Raw genomic sequence first — 24,382 nt, 5'->3', positions numbered from 1 at the left:
GTGAGAGGGCACACAATGGTGAGTGCCTCTCTGAAACCAATAACTGTTACTGGTGCCATCAACCAGGACACATTGCAAAATCTTGCCCTATTTTGGGACAAAAGTCTGCCCTAGAGGCCAGGACAGGTAGTGCTCCTCAGAGAACGGTTGGTAGGCCAAGGATGGTGGAGTCTACTGCATCAACTCCATCTCTGGGCCAAGCTGTTCAATCTGTTATGCCAAGGGTTTATGGTATATTCCAACAAGAAGCCATGGACTCTTTTGATGTTATTACAGGTATGGAATTTATTTAAATGTCAATAAATTCTTTTATGAAATATGAGTAAATAAGCATTATGTTATGTTGCATGATATTGGAAACAATCCTTATGTGTAACAAGCATGTTAAGGTATTGTTTGATATGGGAGCATCGCACTCTTTCATTTCAGAAGAGTGTTAAATCTGTTGAATTGTCCCCTTTAGTTATGCTCAAACCCTTATCAGTTTTAATGCCAAATGGAAATTAATTTGAGACCAACAAGAAGTGTCATGTGGAATTGATTGTAGGTTATAAAAACTTGGGAGTAGATCTTAGATTATTATCATTATCTGAATTTGATACAATTTTAGATATGGATTGGTTGTCTTGCCATTTTGTGATGATGGATTGCAACAAAAAGGATCTTAAATTCTATATGCCATGAGAAAGAATTTAAATTTCAAGGGAAAGAAGTATAACATCCATGCTAGTATCATCTTTGGTGGCATATAAATTATTAAGGAAATGATATAAATGCTTTTTGGCCTATGTTAAGGAGGAGAAGAGAGAAGAAAAATGATTAGAGGATATACAAATTGTGCAAGAGTATCCAGAAGTGTTTGCAAATGATTTATCTAGCTTACCTCCGAATAGGGAAATTGATTTTTCTATTGAGCTGGTTAGTGGAGCTGAGCTTGTTGCAAGAGCTCCTTATAGAATGACCATAAAAGAGTTAAGGGAACTGATAGATCAACTGTAAGAATTGCTCGATAAGGGATTCATCAGGCCTAGTACCTCACCTTAGGGTGCTCCTGTTCTTTTTGTGAAAAACAATGATGGAAGGTTAAGGCTTTGTATAAATTGTAGAGAGCTGAATAAACTAACGATGAAGAATAAGTATCCTCTCCCTAGATTTAATGATTTGATTGAATAGTTGGAAGGTGCCTCTGTATTTTTCAAGATTGATTTGAGATCAGGATACTATCAGCTCAAGATTAGAGAAGAAGACATAGCAAAGACAGTATTCAATACCAGATATAGGCATTATGAATTTGTGGTGATGTCATTCGAACTTACAAATGCCCCTACTGTGTTTATGGATCTCATGAATAGAATTTTTAAGCCATTTGTAGATCTATTTGTAATAGTGTTCATTAATGATATTTTGGTATACTCCCCCGAGGAAGCACTTCATGCGAATCACTTAAGAGCTGTGTTGCAAGCTTTAAGAGTGAATGAATTGTACGCTAAAGTTCTCTAAATGTGAATTCTGGTTAAAGAGTGAATTTTCTAGGGCATGTGATCAGTAAAGGAGAGATTTATATGGATCAACACAAGATACAAGCTATAGTAGATTGGCCATGATCAATGACAGTGACGGAGATCAGGAGCTTTTTGGATTTAGCTGGTTACTACAGAAGATTTGTTGAGGGGTTTTCACAAATTGCTATGTCATTATCTAGATTGACACAAAAGGCAGTGAAGTTTGAATGAATAGTTCAGTGTGAAGAGGCTTTTTAAAGACTAGAATAGTGTTTGATGACTGCTCCAGTACTAACTATTCATTTGGGGATGGATGGATTTTAGCTTTATAGTGATGCCTCACATAAAGGTTTGAGTTGTGTACTGATGCAATTGAAGAGTCATTGCCTATGCTTCTAGGCAACTGAAAAATCATGAAAGGAATTATCCAACCCATGATTTGGAATTAGTTGTAATAATTTTTTCCTTAAAGATCTAGAGGCATTATTTGTATGGGGTAAAGTGTGAAGTCTTTACTAACCACCAAAGTTTAAAATATATCTTCACACATAAAGAGTTGAATTTGAGGCAGAGGAGATGGTTGGAACTTATTAATGACTACGATTTGGATATCCAATATCATCCAAGTAAAGCAAATATGGTTGCATATGCCTTAATCGGGAAAACTTCTGGTAATGCTAATTGGATGTTTACACAACAATATGAATTGATAAGGGATTTGGAGAAGCTAGAAATTTCAGTAGTCCAACCCAATGATGCAGAGTTTGTGACTTTAAATCAGATAATCATTCAGTTAACATTGAAGGACAGGATAAGAGAAGCCTTGTCACAAGATGCAGAATTTGAGAAAATCTTAAATATAGTGAAGGCATGTCATGTGGAGGAGTATGAGCTTGATGAGGATAATCTACTACAGTATAGAGGCAGAATTTGTATCCCTGATGTTGGAAATTTAAGAAAGAAGATTCTTCAAGAAGCTCACTATTCAAGTTATACCATTCACCCAGGTAGTAACATGATGTATCAAGATTTGAAAGAATACTTTTGGTGGCCAGGGATGAAGAAAAGTGTAGCAGAAGTGGTAGCTAAGTGTACTGTTTGCCAACATCAGAAGCCAAGAGGTTTATTGCAACCCTTACCTATATCGGAGTAGAAGTGGGAAGACATATCTATGGATTTTGTGTTGGTTTATCCAGGTCCAGAAGTGGTCATAATACTATATAGGTGATAATAGACAGGTTGACCAAATCAACACACGTTTTACTTATCAAACAATCAGATGCTGTTGAGAAGTTGGCAAGCTTGTATGTTAATGAAATTGTTAGACTTTATGGTGTACCAAGATCGATAATATTAGATCGGGATGAGAGATTCACCTCTAGACTGTGGAGGAAGGTTCAAGAAGCAATTAGTACCAAACTTACTTTCAGTACAGTTTTCCACCCTCAAACAAATGATCAATCAGAAAGAACTATTCATACGCTAAAAGATTTACTCAGGTTATGCGCACTTGATTTTGGTGGCAAGTGGGAGACATATACCACTAACTGAGTTTGCTTATAACAACAGTTTTCAAACAAGTATAGGTATGGCTCTTTATGAAGCTTTGTATGGGAGGAAATGTCGAACTTCCTTGTGTTGGGCTAAAGCATGAGAAAGAAAGATTTCATGTAATGAAAATTTGCACCCATTTCATACTCCATCTAAAGCTTAATGTGTATGTATAAAAGAAAAGATGCTCTTCTTTTCAAAAAATTAATAAAATTTCATGTAACATTACTTATGTAAATAGACAAGTATTTTGTTATCCTAGAAAGCTTAGCAAAGAGTATTACTATATATTTTTCTTTATTTATCAAATATATTTATCGTCTCGCATGTTAACCGAAACTTTTTTTATTTTTTTTATTTTTTATGTTAACCTAAACTTAAAGGAATATATCCAGTCAAGCTCATCAAATAATCAATAAAACAAATAATCGGCACATTGATGATCACAAGTTCATATTTGAATATATGTAATTTAAATTCATCTCAACCCTCAATCTCTATTATTCATTCCATTTCAATACTTATTACATTCTGTATGAAACAACATAAAAAAAGAATGATGGATATTATGCATATCAACATACGAAAAGGAGCAATCATAATGTTAATGTCGATTTTAAGATAACTTCATTAAATTTTCACTCCCACCATGATATAATCATAAGTATTTAATCAATAACTACAGACTCCTTTTATTTTTAACTATAAATTGAATTGGACATTATAATAACGATAAGTGTACGTTATTATCTTATCCTTCGAAGAACTTATATCTTTAGAATATAATCATCGAACTTCTTATATATTGAGCATGTATGTGTACACTCAAGATAACTATACATTCTTGCATTGAATTTATCAACGTTATAATTCAAATATATAAATAAAACCTTTTTTTAATCTATGAATTCTTAATATGAAATGGGTGTATAACATGAAAGTCCAGATATTTGACAAATATTTCTCTATCGCCATTCACATTTGAATAGGCTATTTATCAAGAACTTGATAATATAAATCATTCATATGTATTTAACATAACTATAAATCTTTCATTTAATTTATGTAAAATGATCAAAACTCAAAATACAAATATATTTATAAATTTTTTTAGATATGTTAATACGATCCAAAACATGAACATAAATTTTATCAGAATAATTTAAGTCAAGATAAATTGAACGAAGTTAAGCCATATTTAATCAATTCATAATTAACTCGTTTTAAATAAATTTAAACCATACCCTATCTTTTTATATCAAGTTGTTTGCATCCAATGGCTGGGATCATAAATATATATATATATATAGACACACAGAGAGAGAGAGAGAGAGAAAAAAGCTTGCCACATTTCTATTTGATTTCTCCACCTTCACTGTTATTAGTAACAGCTTGAACTCTTAAGAACAGTAGTTTTTTCATTACAATTATCAGATTAAGAGCATTGAAGGTATTAAATGGTATTTTGACCTTCCCATTTCATTCCAAACATTTATTTAAAAAGGGGGGAAAGGCAACATTTCATGTGTGTCTTCTCCATTCAATCGAGCTTGGGGTTGGGCGACATGCATGCATGCCTTCTTCTTCATTTGACCCTTTGATTTTCCTATCCTGACGTGCAAATGAAGGTTGTGGGCATCATACTTATAGGCTTACTTATAGTGTCTTTTAGCAACTCCAAAAACTAATACATAGTTGTATTGTAAAGGATGTGAATAAACAAATATGAGAACTACGAAAAAGGCACTCACAAGAAAATACAAATTTATAAATTAGTTTTTCACTTGTGAATCCTAATGATATAGTAGAAAGTTTGTTCGTTCATTAAGTATGTAAGATTGTAGCCTTACTCTTTTTTTTTTGGATCAATTTACTAGTCTTTTCCAATGTTTAAAATTGCGTATTCGGGTATTGAGGCGTTTTTCATTCGTGAGGCGAGGCGTAAGCCTTAAGGCGTTTTGAGGCGTAAGCCTCAAAATCAAAAGATTGCGTAAACATAAAATGATAAAATTTTTATATACTAATTATTGAATAATATAAAACATAAAAAAGCATAAGATATTAAGTGAAATCAAAATATCCCAATAATAAGACAACATGAAATATAGTTCAACTCAAAATTCTATCTTTCCCAAATTCCAGTATTCTTTTCATTAACATATAATTCAAATTTCCAAAAATAAATAACAATGACATATCACATAAGAACTCATAAGTCATCAGCACTGTCATCATTAAGGGGTTCTTCATTTGAACCATCATTATGATAAACTGCTCTCTCCCCTTCCTCCTCTCCTATAGATTCCAATGTTCGGGCATTTACTTCAAGATTTATGTAAGTTTTAATATATATAGCGTGAGGCGAGTCGGGCCTCAAGGCGGGCCTCAACCAAGTTGAGGCGCAAGCCTCATAAAAAAAACTTGAGGCGTAAGCATCTAGGCGTTTTTTACTGGAATTGCGCAAAGGCGAGCCTCATATTGCGCAATTTTAAACCATGGTCTTTTCTGCATTTTATTTATTCCCATATAATGGAGGCTTATCCAATTATTGATTGGGAATTGACAAATGTAAGTAACGCTATTAATATTATCGTTATTGGGAAGGTTGGTAATGGCAAGAGTGCAACTGGAAATAGTATTATTGGAATGGAAGCCTTCTATTTTGAGTATAGATTTTCGGCAGTAACTTATTTTTTTGATCTACAAAAAATTATTATAAACGATGGATGTACTGTCAATGTTATAGACACTCCAGGTAATGCTCATTATTTTATTGATCTATGAATATTCATTAAGTTCAAATAATATATATACATTTTCAAATCTTTGATTTTAGAATATTATATGTATTCTATCACAAATCGAATACATAAATTCTTTATTTTAATTTATCTTGTGAAAAAATGACTTTATGTGCTTTGAAGTTTATCTACTCTTTTTACAATAATTGTATCTTTTACTTCAGTACATGGGATACTATTATCATGAATATAGTAAAAATATTTAATGCATTCACATAAGCATATTTTAAAAAAAAATTATAAGGCAAGCCTTACTTTTAAGAGGATAAAAATTTGTAAGAATTGCAGTTATTGAGAAATCTAAAATACGTAATTTCTTGATCAAATATGACAAAGAAAATATAGTATCATCTCGAAAGAGGACAATGACATTCTACAAGGGTATTTGAAAGTAAAAATAGATTTTGTAAAGACTACCTATGTTCCCAAAGATCTTTCTCATATCCTACGAGAGTAAGATAGGGTTCACTTTATTTTAGAGTTACGGGTTCTCCATAAGGGCAAACCCTATGGTTAATTATATTCTAAGAGAAGCTAATCTCTTAAAAATACTCTTGATTAAAGTAGTGGCAAATATTTTTTGGATTTCAAAATTTAAGAAAAGTGTAAGAAACTTTGAATTTTTTAAAAGGAATTGGATGAAAATTGAGCAGTTCTTTTTGGAGTCGAAGGAGGAAGAGAAGAGAACAGTAGTATTCTGAGACTGCTCAAAAGTGCTCCTATTGTTGGGCTTTAAAATTTTAGAATGAGATTTATTTTGTTCAAGTTATTCTTTTATTAAAAAGTTGGGATTTATATTCATTATCACCAAATCAAGATACTGCCCATTTTAAAGTTCTCAATAATTGCAGTTCTTATAAATTTTTATCCTCTAACAAGTAAGTCTTGTCTTCCTTACAATTTTTTTAGTTTTCATTCATTATGCTTATGTGAATATATTAAATATTTTTAGTATATTCATGATAATGTTATCTCATGCACCAAATTGAACGGTACAATTGCTATAAAAAGAGTAGACAAACTTCAAAGCATATGAAGTCATTTTTCATAAGGTAAATAAAAGCAAATAATTTATGCATTCGAGTTGTGATAAAATATATATAATATTTTAAAATCAAATATTTAAAAATGTATATACATTATTTGAACTTAATGAATATTCATAGATAAATAAAGTGATAGGCATTACCTGGAGTATCTATAACATTGACAATACAGTCATCATTCATAATAGTTATTTGTAGATCAGAAGAACAAGTTATTGCCGAAAAGTTATACTCATAAAAGAAGGCTTCCCTTCCAAGAATGTTATTTCCAGTTGCTATATTGTCGTTATCAACCTTTCCAACAATGACAATATTAATAGTATTGCTTGCATTTGTCAATACATAATCAATAATTGGATCGGTCTCCATTGTGTGCGACTAAACAAATGCAAAAAAAAAATTAATAAATTGATCAAAAATTGAAAAGTTGAGGCTATAATCTCACATACTTAATGAACGAACAGAATTAATGTTATATCATTAGAATTCACATGTGAAAAACTAATTTATAAGTTTGAATTTTTTGTAAGCGTCTTTTTCGTAGTTCTCATATTTAATTATTCACATCATTTACAGAATAATTATATCTTAGTTTTTGGAGTTGGTACAAGATATTATAAGTAGCCTATCTTGCTTAACCAAATAGAGAAGCACAATGCCCATGACCACAATTCACACGTCAGGATGAGAAAATCAAAGGGTCAAATGAGGAAAAATGCCCGCACGTATGCCACCCAACCCTAAGCTCGGTCGAATGGGGAAGACACGCGACCTGCAGCATTTTCCCCTTTTTTATTAAATGGCTGGAATGAAATGGGAAGGTCAAAAGACCCCCTTCAATGCTCTCAATCTAATGATTGTCATGAAAAAAATTGTTGTCCTTAAGAGTTAAAGCTGTTGCAAAAAACAATGGGAGAAATCAAATAGAAATGTGGATACAAACAACTTGATTTAAGAAGATAGGATTTGGGTTAAATTATTTAAAACAAGTAGATTATAAATTGATTAAATTTGGCTTAGCTTCATTCGATTTGTCTTTACTTAAACTATTTCGATAAAACTTATGTTCATGTTTTGAGCTTTGATGGTATTAACATATCTAAAAAAAATTCATAAATATGTTTGTATTTTGTGTTTCGATCATCTTACATAAATTCAATGAAATATTTATAATTATGTTAAATACGTATGAATGTTTTATATTATCAAGTTCCTAATAAACAACTGATTCAAAGGTGAGTGGTTATAATGAAAAGTTTGTCACCTATATGGACTTTCATGCTATACACGCATTTCATATTAAAGAATTCGTAGATTAAAAAAAAGATTTATTTATACATTTGAACTATAACATTGATTCATCCAATGCGAGAATGTGTAGTTATCTGAGTAAATGTTTCATGCCTCAATTTATCATATATGGTTTATGGTTTTACCAAGTTTATTTGCTTAATATCTTGATGATTATATATATAATATATAAGAAGTTCAGTGACTATATTCTAAAGATTTTAGATATTCGAAGGATAAGGTAATAACTTACACTTATTGTCACTATAGTGTCCAATTGAGTTTATAGTTGAAAATAAAAAGAGTCAGCGGTTATTAGTTAAATGCTTATGATTATATTATGGTGGGTGTGAAAATTTAATGAAGTTGTTTTGGAATTAACATCATCATTATGATTGTCCTTTTAGTATGTATGCAATCTACACATTCTTTTTTTAATGTTGTTTCATAGAAAACACAATGAATGTTGAAATAGAATGAATAATGGAGTTTGAGGGTTGAGATGAAATAAAGTTACATATATTCAAATATGAAATTGTGATCGTCAATGTGCTAATCATTTGTTACATTGATTATTTGATGAGCTTGACTGGATATATTTCTTTATGTTTCGGTTGACATGCGAGACAATGAATATATTTGATGAATGAAAAAAAATATATATAGTATTACTCTTTTGCTAAGCTTTCTAGGGTAAATAAATAACTGTCTACTTACATAAGTAATATTACATGAAATTTTATTAATTTTTTGAAAAGAAGAGCATCATTTCTTTTATACATGCACATTAAACTTTAGATGGGGTATTAAATGGGTTCAGATTTTCATTCCTTTTGTTCTTCAAACTATTTTTAAAATGAATCAAATGCAGATTTTCGTTTTTTATGTTCTTCAAACTGTTTTGGAAATGAAATGGACGCAGTTTTTTACTCTTTTTTGTTCTCCAAACTGTTTTAAAAATGAGTTAGACACAAATTTCATTCCTTTTGTTCTCCAAACTGTTTTGAAAATGGAACAAATGCAGATTTTCAAGATTTTTGCTCTCCAAACTGTTTTGGAAATGAAACAAAAGCAGATTTTCATGATTTTTGCTCTCTAAACTGTTGTGAAAAACAAACAAATATAGATTTGCATGATTTTGGCTCTCCAAACTGTTTTGGAAATGAAACAAATGCAGATTTTCATGATTTTTGCTCTCTAAACTGTTTTGGAAACGAAGTAGATATATATTTTCAATTTTTTTGCTCTCCAAACTATTTTGGAAAGAAATTAGATGCAACTTTTCACTCTTTTTGTTCTCCAAACTGTTTTTAAATGTGGCAGACAGATTTTCGCTCCTTCTGTTTTCCAAATTGTTTTGGAAATACATCAAATGCATATTTCCAAGATTTTTGCTATCCAAACTGTTTTGGAAAAGAAACAAATGTAGGTTTTCATGATTTTTGCTCTCCAAACTATTGTGGGAAAAAAAATAAATGTTGATTTGCATGATTTTTGCTCTCCAAACTGGTTTGGAAATGAAACAAACGCATATTTTCATGATTTTTGCTCTCTAAACTGTTTTGGAAACAAAGTAGATACATATTTTTATTCTTTTTGTTCTCAAAACTATTTTGGAAATAAAATATGTGCATTTTTTCATTCTTTTTGTTCTCCAAATAGTTTTAAAAATGAAGTATATGCAGATTTTCATGCTATTTTGTTCCTCAAACTACTTTTAGAAATGAAATGGGTGTTGTTTTTTATTCACAAACTAATTTGGGAATAATATAGATGCAGGTTTTTATTCTTTTTATGCTCCAAATTATTATAGAAATGAAATGATTACAGATTTTTGTTCTTCTGTATCCCAAACAGCTGTAAGAATGTGAATTGAATGCAAATTTTTATTTTTTTAAGTTCCAAGTTACTATTGTAGTGAAATAGGTATGGATTCTCATCATCTTTTACCCTCTAAATTGTTTTAACGATGAAATAGGTGTTGGTTTCTATTCTTTTATGCTTTAAACTTAAAATAAAATGATTGTCAAGATATCATTTATGTCTCTTTTGTCTTGAGTAATCAAGTAAGGTATTGTCTACACTTTTTTTTTTTTTTTTGCATCTGTTTAGTGCTCGGTACTTGGTTGGAAAATTATTATAAATATATAAAGGTGAAATAATCTTTTAAGTTCAAACTTTGCGTTTATTCAATGTTGTTGGAATAATTTTAGTGGAGCATGATTATTTCGACATAATGAAATAATAAGCTTCTGAAATTATGTTTAACATGTGTATTTGTGTTAAGTATTTTACTTCGCTTTCTAAGACAAATCTTTCAAACAATGTTTTAATGGCCATGTTTTCGAGGGATGAAAAGCAAAACAATTAATAGATATGTGCTTCATATATAGTGCATATACATACGTGATTCAATATGAAAAACAATAGTTTGGTCAAAGTCTTCTTGCTAAAGTCCAAAAGCAGTGACTGATCTGTTTTGTCTTAAGGCTTACATATGTTGTTGTAGTAGTGCCCAATAATATTCAATTTGTTGTCTTGCTTAACAATTACAAACTAATCATATCCATTTCCAAATGAAAGAGAGAGAGAGAGAGAGACAGAGAGAGAGAGAGGCAGAAACCCTTCCCCTCGCGTGAGGAAACCCCGTCTGACTCCACCAGAACCCTTGGCCGAACTTCCCCGAGGTTCGCTCCCCTCCATTCGTCTGATCGACCGAAGCCTCGAGCTCCCGTCTGTAGCTCTAGTTTGATCCGAAGGCCTCGATTCAATTAAGATTGGAGTCTGTGTGGCATTTCTTCCGGAGGAAGGTTTCTACCCCCTCTTTAACTCTGGCGAGTTCGTAGTGGTCTAGGAAACAGTAAGGGAGGCTTTCGAAACCTCCCAAACAGCGGTTTGGAGGCTTAGGAGCGCCTTGACAGCAAAGGAGGCACCTGGAGCATCTTGGACAGCGGCGACGACGTCCGGAGCAGCTTGGAAAGCAGTCTTCCTCCCTCGGAGCAGTTTGGACAGCGATTTGGAGCTTGGATTGGAGCGCTTGGACAGCCCGGATGAGGTAAAATCTCAAAAACTTACGAAAATCCCTAAGGCTCCCTAGCCATTTATGTGTTGTTGAAGTCCCCAAGCCCTAGGTCCTTAGAAACTTCAATTTTTCCTCTCCCAAAATCCCTCATTTACTATCCTCTTTGCAAAACAGTGAAAAATTGATAGTTTTCATTTGTGGGTTCTCATGTGAGAGTCCCGAGAGGATGTTAATGTGCATAGGGGTGTTGGATTGATATCCAACACCTCTCAAATGCATGATTTTGCACACATATCGCATGGCTTAGCCTTCGCCTACAATGAACGGTAGGTTTTGAGGATATATTCCTGTCCCAAAATGTATGATGAAGTGTAGGTTTTCTCGCATTGTAAGTCATGCTTCTTTCCCTCAATGCTAATATTGTGACAAAATCGATCTAGTGCATTAAATGACATTTGTTGAGTTTATTTTCATCTAAGATTTGCAAAATCATGTAAACATGTTCAATTTCAAATGTTGGATAAACTAATTTAGTATAGTTAATGGGTTTCCAACACCCATGGCTACACATTGCCCTGTGTTGAAAATGTACAAGTTTGTTTATGTGATACCCTAAATTGGAGAGAACATGTATAAGGAATTCTTTTAAAGCTTGCAACTTGTTCAAATTGCATGCATATTTCATTTACGCATAAATTACCAAAAAAATGATTTATGGTTATATGAATGTGTATATGTTGGAGTTAGAGAATTTTCTTGAGTTCTTGCGAATGTTTGATCATGAACTTAATTAACATGAGGAGCATTGTGATTAAGTCTGTGTAATATTTTACAAGATTGGGTAGTTGATTGTTCTTAATTGTGCAGATCTCTAAATTCGGAAACTCAATGTTGTGCCTTTAACACACTAGAAGCATACGTACTTTAGAACTTGTAGCTCCTTGTAAATTATGACATATGTATGCAAATGAATTTGAGCGGCCCAAAGCAATCTCTACCTCATTATGAAATCCTTCACATTACCCTCAAAGGTTTATGTTAATGATTTCATACTGTGGAGAGCCAATCAAGATCATATGTGATACTTCACAAAGCTCAAAGTTTAGGGTTTGAACCATCAAATGCTTACTTTTAGGTTTCTCCTTGATCATGTCAAATCTGATCTTTAGGATATCCCTAGAAGCTTCCAAGCCCCCTAGATCATGTCAAATTGATTTAGAAAACTTTTCAAAATTTTAGAAATCATCTCTTCTTTCCATGAGTCTAAAACATCATAGAAGAATTGGAATTTCTTTTCTCATGTTTGTCCTCATTCAAACTTGATACTTAGAACTTCTTCAAAGTTCTAAGTTCTATGTTGCTTGAGTTCAAACATATACACCTCCATATGAAACATTTTGGAGCCTCTCTAAGCTCCAAATGTCCCATTACATAGATCACTTAATCTTGAAACCAAACTTTCAAGCCCTCTTATTTTGTTTGTTGGAGCACCTAACCAACAAACACTACGTCCTTATGTGATATTTTGGAGTCTCTCTAAGCTTCAAATGTCCCATTACATGGATCATTAAGGCTTTAGGAACAAATCCTAAATCCCCTTTCTTTTGCTAATATCATAAAATTAGCAAATGAACATGTCTCTCCTCTTTCCATGTGTCCAAAACATCTATGGAGGAATGGGGAATCCTCTTTCGTGCATAATACTTCGAGTATTCTCAAAGCTCCTAGAGTTAGATTGCATTAATCATTTGAAACTTGAAACCAACCCCCAAGTTATTTCATCTCTTGTTGTTAGAAATATAAAATCAACACATATTCTCTCATGTATAATAATTTGGAGCCTCCAAAGGCTCCAACTAATATCATTACATGGTTGTTGAACATTAGAAACAAATTCTAGGTCATCCACATCTCGTTTGTTGAGACAAAATCAACAAACAATTATCCTCTCCTTTCGTGCATGACTTTTGAAGTTTCTTCATGACTTCAAATATTTCATTGCATGTCTCCTAGCATATCTTAGGAGCTATCACCCATCTTCATCATGTATGGTATTATGGGTCTCTGTAAAATCCTATAATATATCATACTTCAATTCTTGAACCATAAAGCCAAATCCTAAATTCATTCATCATTTCAATTAACCTAAACCAAGTAAATAAAGAAGTCCATTTGAACACTAAATGTTCAAGAGATCTCTTTCAATCTTGCAACCTCTAAGTTGCACTTCATTTCTCCCTCTCCACAACTCAAAAGTTGTAGGAGACCACCTCATTCTGCTAAGACTCAAAACTAAGAGAATGTATACATCTCTTTGAACATCGAATATTCAAAGAATCTTCATGAATTTGCAACCTCTAAGTCACATTTTCCCCTCCTTTCCTATGAGTCAATATGTTGTAGGAAACTCCTTAACTTTCCATGGCCCAAAAGTTGTGGGAAATACATCACCTTCTTGATTCTTACTTCTCTAAACCTACATGAAAGTTTCCAAACGACTTTCAAGAAGTTCATGAGAAGTTGTAGCCAAGCGTGTAACTACAATCACGTCACCCTTCACATTCTCCTAAACCCAAATTAGGAGAATGCATGTCTTATTTTGAACAACGAATGTTCAAGGAGCCTTCATTAATTTGCAACCTCTAAGTTGCATTTCCTTCCCTTTTTCCTACAAGCCAAGATTGTATGAGAGCATCCAAATCAATCTTCATGCTCTCAAACCCAAATTGGGAGGATGTACATCTTCTCTTTGAACATCAAATGTTCAAGGAATATTCATGAATGTGCAAATTCCCTTTCTTTCATCCCTACATCCCAAGTTGGAGGAATGAACCTATTCTCTTTGAACACTAAATGTTCAAGAGATTTCCATGAGTCATGACTTATAAGTTGCATTTCGCCTCTTCTTTTCCTACAAACCTAAGTTGTAGGAAAACCTCCAAATTCCCCTTCGTTTGCCTAGCCCAAAATATGACAAATGAATAGATCTCTTTGAACACCAAATGTTCAAGGAATTTTTCCAACTTGCAACCCATAAATTATATATTGATTCCCTCTTTCTATGACTCAAAGTTTATAGAAATCTCCTCATTCTCCTGAACCAGAATTGGGAGAATGCATATCTTCTTTTGAAAAACAAATGTTCAAGGGGTATCCATGAATATGCAACCCACAAGTTGCACTTTCTCATCTCTTTTCTACAAACCAAAATTGTAGAGAAATCTCTCTTCCTACAGCCAATGATATTGTAGGAACTTCCTACATTCACTTGACCATGTTGAGTGAATCAAGCATATATCAAATCCATTTATTTGTTGAATCAAAATCACAAAGTAATTTAATCAATCATAGGGATCAAACTTCTATCTCTATTTCATCCTCCAACTCCAGTTGGAAGCGTAGAACACCCTCTTTGAACACTAAAGTGTTCAAAGACATTCACGAATTTTGCGTCGCATAAGTCGCAAATTCCTCTCCTTCTTCCACAACTTAAAAGTTGTAGGAAATGCTTCTCTTTCACCCAACCCAATTTAGGTGAATGAGTGTCTTTTTCTTGAACACCTAAAAGTTCAGGAAGATCTTTCATAGTTTGCAACTCATAAGTTACATTTCCTCTCTTCCACCTCTCCAACCCAAGTTGGATGGAATAATTTCCCCCTTTGAACAATCCAAAGTTCAAAGACCTTTCTCCAATGTGCAACATCTAAATTGCATGTTATTTTTCATATTTACCTAATCAAAATGCGTAGATAATCACCTCTCATTGAAGAGGAATTCAATAATTCTTCCTAGTTTGCAATCTTCCAAGTTGCATGCTACATCTATCTGTCTTAAAACTCAAAGGTTATAGGAAATACTCTCATTTACTTAATCCAAAATTAGGTAGATAATTATGCACCATTAGATATAAAATCCAATGAATACTTCTTGGCTTATAGTTCCAAAATTACAAGACATTCCTTTTTTCTGGTGTGCGACAAACACTTGCATGCATGGCTGGAGACTAGTTCTCGCTAGTGTTTAGGGAAAAGTTTTCTACTCAAAACAAAATAAAATTGTTTTAACAACATAACAAGATAAATAGGAAGATATAAATGATGAAAATCCCCACCACATTAATAGTCCACCAAAATGAAAATGTTAATTGCATTTAGTATAGAAAGCATAATCCACCATTCATAGTCAGCGTCCATTAGGATTTCTTATATGTCTACCCCAATCTTTTTCTTAAAATAATAGGCTACCCTATCTTTCATTTCATATAATCGGACATCGTGATTTTAAAGCGTTAGGAGGTGTTTAGCTGGCAGTCCTATCAAAACATGATCATAAGTTTAAAAGAGTCGGGCTTTCTTAGATCTTCTTCAGGGTGAGAGATATAAGTCCTATTGCATTTTTTTAGATTAGATCTGAGTCATTATTTTGTAATGACTCATCTTAGTTTTAAGTTTTGAGGATGATTGTGTTTCATAGGCCTGCACCTCTTGGGCATTATCTTGATATGGTGATCGGGAATATAATTCTCAACCTTTTAATAAAAGAATAATTTGAACGAAAAAAATCTCACTCTAAAACATGAATACCCAACTATAGGATAGATTGGAGCACTTCTGAATGGTCTCAGAATCATAGTGTTATCTACTCTTCCTCCTTCGACTCTAGAAAGAACTGCTCAATTTTGATCCCATCCCTATCGAAAAATACAAAGTTTCTTACCCTTGCCTTAAATTTTAAAGTCTTAAAAATATTTGTCACTACTTTAATCGAGAGTATTCTTAAGAGATTAACTTCTCTTAGGATGTAATTAATCATAGCCCTATGGGGAACCTGTATCTCCAAAATAAAATGAACCCTATCTTACTCCCGTAGGATAGGAGAAAGATCTTTGGGAAGATAAACAGTCTTTCCAAAATCTATTTCTATTTTCAAATACCCTTGTAGAATGTCGTTATCATCTTTTAAGATGATATTGTATTCTCTTTGTCATATTTGATCGTAGAATTGACGCATTTTTCAAAACCCATTCTTGCTTTCAAAATCCTTCGTAGAATATTGTGTTCATCTTCCGAGATGATACATTATTCTCATTGTTGTTTTTGATAGAAAGAATGGAAATTTTTTCAAAAACTTTATTCCTCTTTTAAAACACTTTCATAGAAAATTATGTTTATCTTTTGAGGTGATATTTTCGTTCACTTGATTGTGTTTGATTAAAGAAATGATATTTTCTAAAATACTATTTTGTTATTGAATCCATTGTAAAATACGGTGCCCGTCTTTCAAGATGGTTCATTATTCTCAATGCAGCATTCGATCACAAAATAGGAGAGCACACTGAATTTGTGTGGCCATTTATTTTCCCATAGATTTATCTGGCAACTCTCAATTATTGAAATGCATTTCAGCTGTTACATGAGCTAATCTAAAGAAAATTTCTATTGAAGAACCGAAACATGAAAGAGCCCAATTCCATTTTAGTGATGTTATTAGTCGAAGAGAAAAAGGTGTATATATATAGTCATGTAGCTTAGAAAAGAAGAGATGTGTAGTCATGTAGTTTAGAAGAATGAAAAGCCATAGTCATCTAACCCATAAGTAAGAAAAGTTGCAAGAAATTAGTGTAAAGAGGAAGAAAAAGTAGATAACCTGTGGGATAGGAGCCAAAAAAGGGAGAAGAGCTTTCGTGCGAGAGAGAACCCAAAAGGCCGAAAGAGGAGAGAGGGAGGTTCCGTGCAACAAAGCCTCAATCTAGCGAGGGTTGCCGCCATCCATACCTCTCACAATCGACCACATGGAGAACATGCAAGCAACCGACCGCACCCTTGCCCCTCACACACGACCAGACAGAATGCATGCAAGGGCCACCTGCTCCCTTGCGTCTCTCCCGCTCGATTAGGTGGAGAGTGCGCATATGCCAGCCATCACTCCCCCCTTTCTCATGCAATCAGGTCCAATCGAATGAGAGCATTCCCTAGATATTATGGGAGGGAGTAATGACCATACAAAGGAACTATATTTCAAAGAAAATAAATGTATAAGAGGGCTAATTGATGCAAAATAGTTGAATTAACAAGTAGATTTGATAGGATTTTAATATAGATTTAACTTTAATGTGCTAATTCGAGTTAATTAACCCTAATTCTTATTTTTTCTTTTGTTAATTAGAGACGAGTCAATTGCACTTAATCGAATTGGGGTTATGGAAGTAAATGGTTTGGGTGGAATTGAATTGATTTGACATTGAGCCAAATCGACTCGTCATGGTTTAATTTAACACAATTTAAATTTGATTAACCTTCAATAACTTAAAATTGAGTTGATTAGGTTAGATTTGACGCAAACCCTTGTGATAGAAATGAAGTTGTTGTGATTGACGTTGAGTCAATGCTACGTCAACGGATGTCCACTTAAGGGGAGCCCTATAGGTGACTTCTACACTAAGGTAGGTGTTAACGAATATTTTCGTATCAACCCGACCCCGATCAACCTTAAGGCTCCCTAGCCAATGGCATGTGATTGACGATCCAAAGCTTTAGGTCCCTAGAAACTTTGATTTTTTTGGTCCCCCAAAATCCTTTTGTTGGCTGTCCACTTCGTAAAACTATGGAAATTTGGTGATTTCCATTTGTTGGCTCTCATGTGAGAGTCCGGAGAGGATTTCAATGTGTATGGATGTGTTGGATTGGTGTCCAACACCTTCCAAGTTGTGTGATTTCGCATTCATGCATCTTATCTATCACCTATGATCGCACCATAGGCTAGGACATTTCATTTGACCTAGAACTAAATGTTAAGGTGTAAATTTTTGTTTACAACGTCGCATGCCATGTTACATTCCTTAGATTGACATGTTATGACAAAATTGACATGCAAGTGTAGGAACTTACACTAAGGGAAGTCTAGGGAAATGATGATGGCTCATCCTTTCCTCTAACTCTTGAAATCCCTCAAAATTTGAGGGTTTCAGTCTTGTCTCTATCCCCCAATCACACCCAAAATTGATTGGGATCTATTTCAAACTTAGTATGCGCATTTCCTATATATGCATAGGTGGGATTCGAACATGAGTTTTCACTAAAGCATTTCCCTCATTCCATCTCATTCGTCACTGGTTCTCTTCCAGTTCAAGCTGAGGGAAAATCTAGGAGGATTGCTGTGTTGCTAGCTGTTGTGGCTGACTTTAGAAATGAGGAAATTGTTATTTTCCTGCTGTTATAAAGTGTTGTAGCTAGAACATAGAGGTGAGGTAATCAGTGGTTATTGATTTTACTAGCTGAAATTTCGGAAATTCAGGTCAGTTGCTGAATTTAAGTACTAAAATCAGTGTTTTCTGCTGTTTAAACTGCAGTTGTTTGCTTAAACCATCAAGATAAGGGGGTTATTTATGATTTTGTGCTGACCCAGTGGAAAAACAAAGAGTAAGGAGCTAATATAATGTTGCTAAAATTGATAAGTTGTTGTTGCAAAGTTTATTGAATTTTGCTAGAATATGATCACAATGCTTTGCTGAAATTTGCTAGAATGTGACCATAATTGCTAAAAACAAGCTTTGAATGCAGTAATAAGACAAATTCAATGGGTTGTTATTGAATCCAATTTAGGAAAAAAAAAGAGTTAAGAAAGGAATTTGGAAGGATGAGAAGAAGTTTGACGGAGGTGGTATACAGAAGAAAAAGAAGTCAGGGAATTGTAAGAGCGCAAATTGCAAACGAGGTAAGGTACCCAACAATACATAGAAATAATAAAAAGTTTATATAATTACAAATTGATATTTATCTTATTTATAATAACATTTCTTTTCCCATGATAGCATGTATTTCAAATAGTTTAATTACTTCATATGTGAATTACATGTAGTTGATTCCAATTTATATAATTGTTTGAAATGATTCTGAAAAATGTACCTGAAATGAAGGAGAGTATAAGTGCTTTTAAGTCATATGTTGGGGGATAAGTCTGCACCAGTAAGGGCGAAAGACCTGACGAGGTAAGTCTATACTCTCTCAATCTAAAAGTTGGGAATTTGGACTCAACCTTGAATGAGAGAGCAACTTCAATTCTAAAAGTTGGGAATCTAGACCCAACCTTGAATTGAAAAACTAAAAATGGTGCACAAGCTTATAGACATCATATGACTTGTTTGAAGCTGTTAATTAGACAGCAAAAAGGGAAAGCAATGCTACGCATTTCTTACTACTATATGTATGGAATTTCAATATGTACCTATGTGTGGGCTCCGAAAATTCGGCCCCGGCCTCCCCGCGCGCTTTTCTTATTCGGCGATGGAGTTTTAACTGATAAGTTCCGAGGTAAATTTTGGAAGGGCAGATGGGTTTTTAGATAAGACACTACCCAGAGATTTCGCCCTCATTTTGCGAGGACTTTATGATCTGAGTTCTGGTTTCCTATAGGCGCAAGCCCCTATAGTTAATTACCCCTCCCGATCACGAGAGAGAACTTTCGATTAAGGCTAGTCATCGATCAGATACGTATAGAAATACGTGTTATCTGGCATATAGTAGCAGCAATGGGTTTGAGAATATTTAATTATAATTAATATTATTTAATTATAATAAATTATATTTAAAAATAATTAAATGATTAATTAGAATTAATAATAATTAACTAATCAGTTAAATATTATTAATAATGATTAACTATATTTAATTATAATTAATTATAATATTTATAATTAATAATTAATTATAATAAAACAATAATTATTAAATTAATTATAATTATAATTAATTAATAAAATCAAAATATCTCTCCCTCACTCTCTCTCGGTTCAGTGGATTACGGGATTTGGCCGAAGAAGTGCACAGAGGGGAGAAAGTTACCTACACAGCTTGCGAGCTCCTGTTCTTCCTCCCGATCAAAATGTCGTTACTTCCGAGCCGACCGAGAGGGAAAGCCGTGGAAGGAGCGGGGTCAGACAGCTAGAAAGGGGTCGAAGGAGCGCTTGGAAGGCAGAAAGTTGATTTCACGGTCGAGCGAGCTCCTGTTCTTCCTCCCGATCAAAATGCAGTGACTTCCGATCCTTCCGGTCCGACTGGAAGGGAAAGTCAGCGAAGGAGCACGGTCGAACCACCGGCGAGCTCCCGAATTGCTTCCGATCAAACTGTCGTAACGTCCGATCCGACTGGAAGGGCGAGTCGTCAGACGAGCGAAGGTAGGCAGCGGGAGAGAGTTTGCGGGAGAAAGGGAGATCGCGAGAGGAGAGCTGGAGCGGGAGAGATGTCGGGAGAGAGATTGGCGAGAGGAGTGAAGGAATGAGAGAAAGAGAGCGGGAGATTGCGATATAGAGGGACATCTGGTCGTGCGAGGTCGTGGGCGACGACGTGCTGAATTCGGCGCCGGACAGGTGAGTTAATTTTTTTTGTTTTATACGGCAAGTCAACACTATGTTATAAAATTCTAAATTGTTAAACAATGTTACTATTATTTCTTTTACATTACTCGTGTATTTCATTGTGTCCTAGCTCATTAGCAGTGGTTATACTGCAGGTAAGGGAAATGAGCCCGTAGGGCACTAGGCAAGAAAGAGGTGACCATCTATTTTTGGTGTAAATATGTTTTGGTGTACAAAGAGATCTTAGAGGAGATCTGAAGAATAGCTGTATAAACCTTTTGATATGTATGTAAAATTCAAAAGTTTTAGTAGAGCTCTGTATTTGTTTTAACTATGTTGATGTTCAGTAAGGTATGTTACATGCTTTCTATTATTCAATGTGAAGTTTGATATGTTGAAGTCCTCTTTTATACTCCAGTTTAAATGTTAGAGGGTGAGCAAACTGGGGTGTGACAAAAGAGACCCCATAAATATGATATATGCATAGCAGGTGGACAAAATGGACCCCTAAAGAGGGAAAAGGGACCTCTTTGTAATTCAATAGTGATAATGTCAGGTTTACTTGGACTCCATTGAATATTTTTATGAAAGTATAGTCAAATTTTTTAAAGACTAAAATTGATATGGTGGATGCTTTCTTTCGGATGATCCACCATCATTTCAATTGATTTAACATTCTACATTATGCGGATCTACTGGCGTATATTCTCTGGCAAGAGAAGATTCTATCACAAACTTTCCTATCTTTGATTTTTCATCCACCGCATTATTTTTATGAGTCATTAATGCGGTTGGAGTGGGAACCATCTTAGGCCGCCAAACTCTCTCCCTATCAAATACAGAGGGTGACTGATTTGTGAACTTCAATCTCCTCCTATTGAAATAAGAAGATGATTCGTTACCTAGAGAATGGTGTCGATCAACCCTGGACGAATGCTGACTTGAAGTATAACCTGAAGTTCTCACTGGAAGATTCCTAAACTGATGCGAAGATGGGGGAGATGGGATTATACCCTCAGCAGGTTAATGCACCTTATCCTAAAGATCTAATAAGAGTTGATTATGCTCGTGAACTGATTCTACATGTTGATCATGATTTGGAAACTTCTTTGGTTCCCTACGTTAATCTATAAAAGCAGCTGGTCGACTTGGACCTGATTTCTGAAACTGCACTCTTCTCTTAGTGGCAGAGGATGTTCCTCGTCTTCCATATGAGTCTGGTTGTACTCTAGTAGAAATAACATCCTTGACACTTCTCAGAAATTCAGTCTTTGACTGCCCATAATCAGCCGTACAGTTGTGGATTAATCCGTTTAGAAGAGTTTTAAATTTTCTCTTCCTTTCAGATAGAGAAGGTAGAGCAAGGTCTCTACAAAATGGAGCAGGAGGCGAGTTTGGTATCCTGACTAGAATTTTCTCTTCAGCAGCAGCTAATAGTGGGTGAAATATGCTCCCAGCTAGCTGAGGTGAATTAACATGTAGTACTCCATAATATGTTCTCTTTGCTGCTTCAGTTGCAGTGACGATCAAAGCATCTTCTTTCTACTGTTCAGCTTTCTTTGCCATTCGCCTCATACGGAGATTCATATTGTGATGTTAAGATTTAGTCATCTCCTTCACTCCAAAAGATGATCCCATCTCACAGTTCCTGAATACGGGGATTCCAGAATTAACAACTGACTTTCCCTTATTAATGGCAACAGACCGAGAGAAAGTAAGACAGGAGAAAACCGAGGGCTTTAGTTGCTGCAGGAACAGCTATACACCCACCCTCGATGTTGAGAGTGCTAACTTGACAGATTCAGTAGTTGCAACCACCTCAGCCTGTGGTGCAGTGAATGTCACTTGTAGGTTCTCAAAATTTGATTCAGACTTGATCTGGGTGCTCTCAACAAACTGGGCAGCGGTGATGTTGAGGTTAAAGATGAGTTTTCCAGACATTTTATTCGATTTAACAAGAAATCCAAATCAATTGGTGAAATTATTGAACCCAAACTGAATGCTGAATCAGCTTGGTTTCTAAGGTAAATGCTAGATAATTGATGGTTGGAAGATGAATGGAAAACCTAAGGACCCAATCCATAGAAAGGATATGATCGTGAAGTACATATTTGGAAAAAATGATTGATTGAATACTGAAGTCGTATTTGCTTATCGAAGAGAGAATTGATTGAAATAAGCTCTTAAATATAATGCCTGAAAATAAGCAACTTGCTTATATAACTAATGGTATTATCGGTTTAGAATCTAATCTCTACAAAACATGGAAAGTAAACCTTATCCCTAGCGGAGTCGCCAAAAAAATCTTGTGGACAAATTAAACGTTGAATCGTGACCACTCGATTTAATTTAATATTTCTTCAGAAAATCCACCTAATTAGTGTTAATTACCTCAAAAAATAAACTTTAGTTCTAAGCATCCACAACCAGAACATCCTTGGTTGCAAATGGTTATACAAAACCAAGTTCAACACTTGATAAAGAGTTATACATGAAACAACCGCCAGGTTTTGAAGACACTCAACATCCAACTCATGTGAGTCGATTGCACAAATCCATCTGTGGCCTAAAAAAAAACCACCCCGGCAGTGGTTCACCACCTTCTCCTTGCAACTACTACAATACGGATTCAGTGCAAGCAAGGCCGAGCCTTCACCATGGACATGTTTCCTTATATTTTTTAATGTATGTTGATGATGTTCTTCTTACGGGAAACAACCATGCTGAGATCGACAAACTACTCCAGCATTTGAGCTCTACCTTCTGTCTGCATAATTTGGGCCCCGTGTCACTCTTCGATGGCATTCAGATTACACACCAGCCCTAAGGTCTGCTACTTTCTCAATACCGCTACATTATTGATGTTCTTAGGAAATCTGGCATGAAGTCTTGTAAGCTATTCTAAACTCTTCCCTCAAAATTACTAGCCCCTGTCGAGAGCACTGATCCCCTACAGCAGCCTGAATTCTACAGACAAGTGCGCTTCAATATGTTACAATTATAAGACCAGACATTGTTTTTGTTAAACTTCTTGTGTCAACATTTCTACAAACCACAGCACATACATTTTCAATATCTGAAAAGTGTTCAGATATTTGAATGGCACCATCAATTTATGTACTACCCATTACAAAATCTGCACTTGATCTCCATGCTTATGCAGATTTAGATTGGGCTGCAAATCTCATAGACCGGAAATCAATTTTTGGTTTTTGTACATTCCTTAGCATCAATTTATTATCCTGGTTAGTTAAGAAACAACTCAATATTGCTCGATCATCCACAGAGGAATATCACGCTTTGTCAGTTGTTGCAAGTGATATCATGTGGCTACGCCGATTACTTCATGAATTTAAGCTCTCGATTACTACCCCGACTCAAGTCTACTGTGATAACACCTCTGCTATTGCCTTAGCCAACAATCCCTTTTTTCATGCCCGCACCAAACATATCGAGTTCGACTATCATTTCATAAGGGATTGCATTAAAGATCAGCAAATTTCAATTCATCATATCTCATCTAAGGACCAACCAGCTGATAACTTCACTAAAACTCTTCCAATCACCCGGTTTTTGCAACTCAAACACAAGTTAACAATTCAAAATGCATCGTCAACTCGAGGGGGGAGGTGTTAACAGACACATGCTATACCACATGCTGTTATAATAGTAATAAGTACTCATGCTCCATAATACTCTTCTATGGAACCACATCTGTTATTATTGCAAGCCAGTCCACATGATACCTGCACATAGGATCTCCACCGTTTCTTTTTAACTAATTGTTCCCTCTACATCCTGATTTATACGCATGTAAT

At 34.5% G+C, this 24,382-nt stretch overlaps 1 long non-coding RNA gene across 1 annotated transcript in view; it reads left to right on the top strand.

Annotated features, from left to right (window-relative positions):
* The window catches only part of LOC114579241, an 86,063-nt gene extending 62,280 nt beyond the window's left edge, over nucleotides 1-23,783 (top strand). The window contains exon 2 of the long non-coding RNA XR_003700146.1: nucleotides 20,720-23,783. This is a non-coding gene — a long non-coding RNA (uncharacterized LOC114579241). The remainder of the gene's footprint in view (nucleotides 1-20,719) is intronic.
* The last annotated feature ends 599 nt before the right edge of the window (nucleotides 23,784-24,382 follow it).

This window comes from Dendrobium catenatum, unplaced genomic scaffold (assembly GCF_001605985.2).
Source record: "Dendrobium catenatum unplaced genomic scaffold, ASM160598v2 fragScaff_scaffold_243, whole genome shotgun sequence".
Lineage (NCBI taxonomy): Eukaryota > Viridiplantae > Streptophyta > Magnoliopsida > Asparagales > Orchidaceae > Dendrobium > Dendrobium catenatum.
The sequence above is the reverse complement of the archived record's forward strand: the minus strand, read 5'-3'. Positions and strand labels throughout refer to the sequence as shown.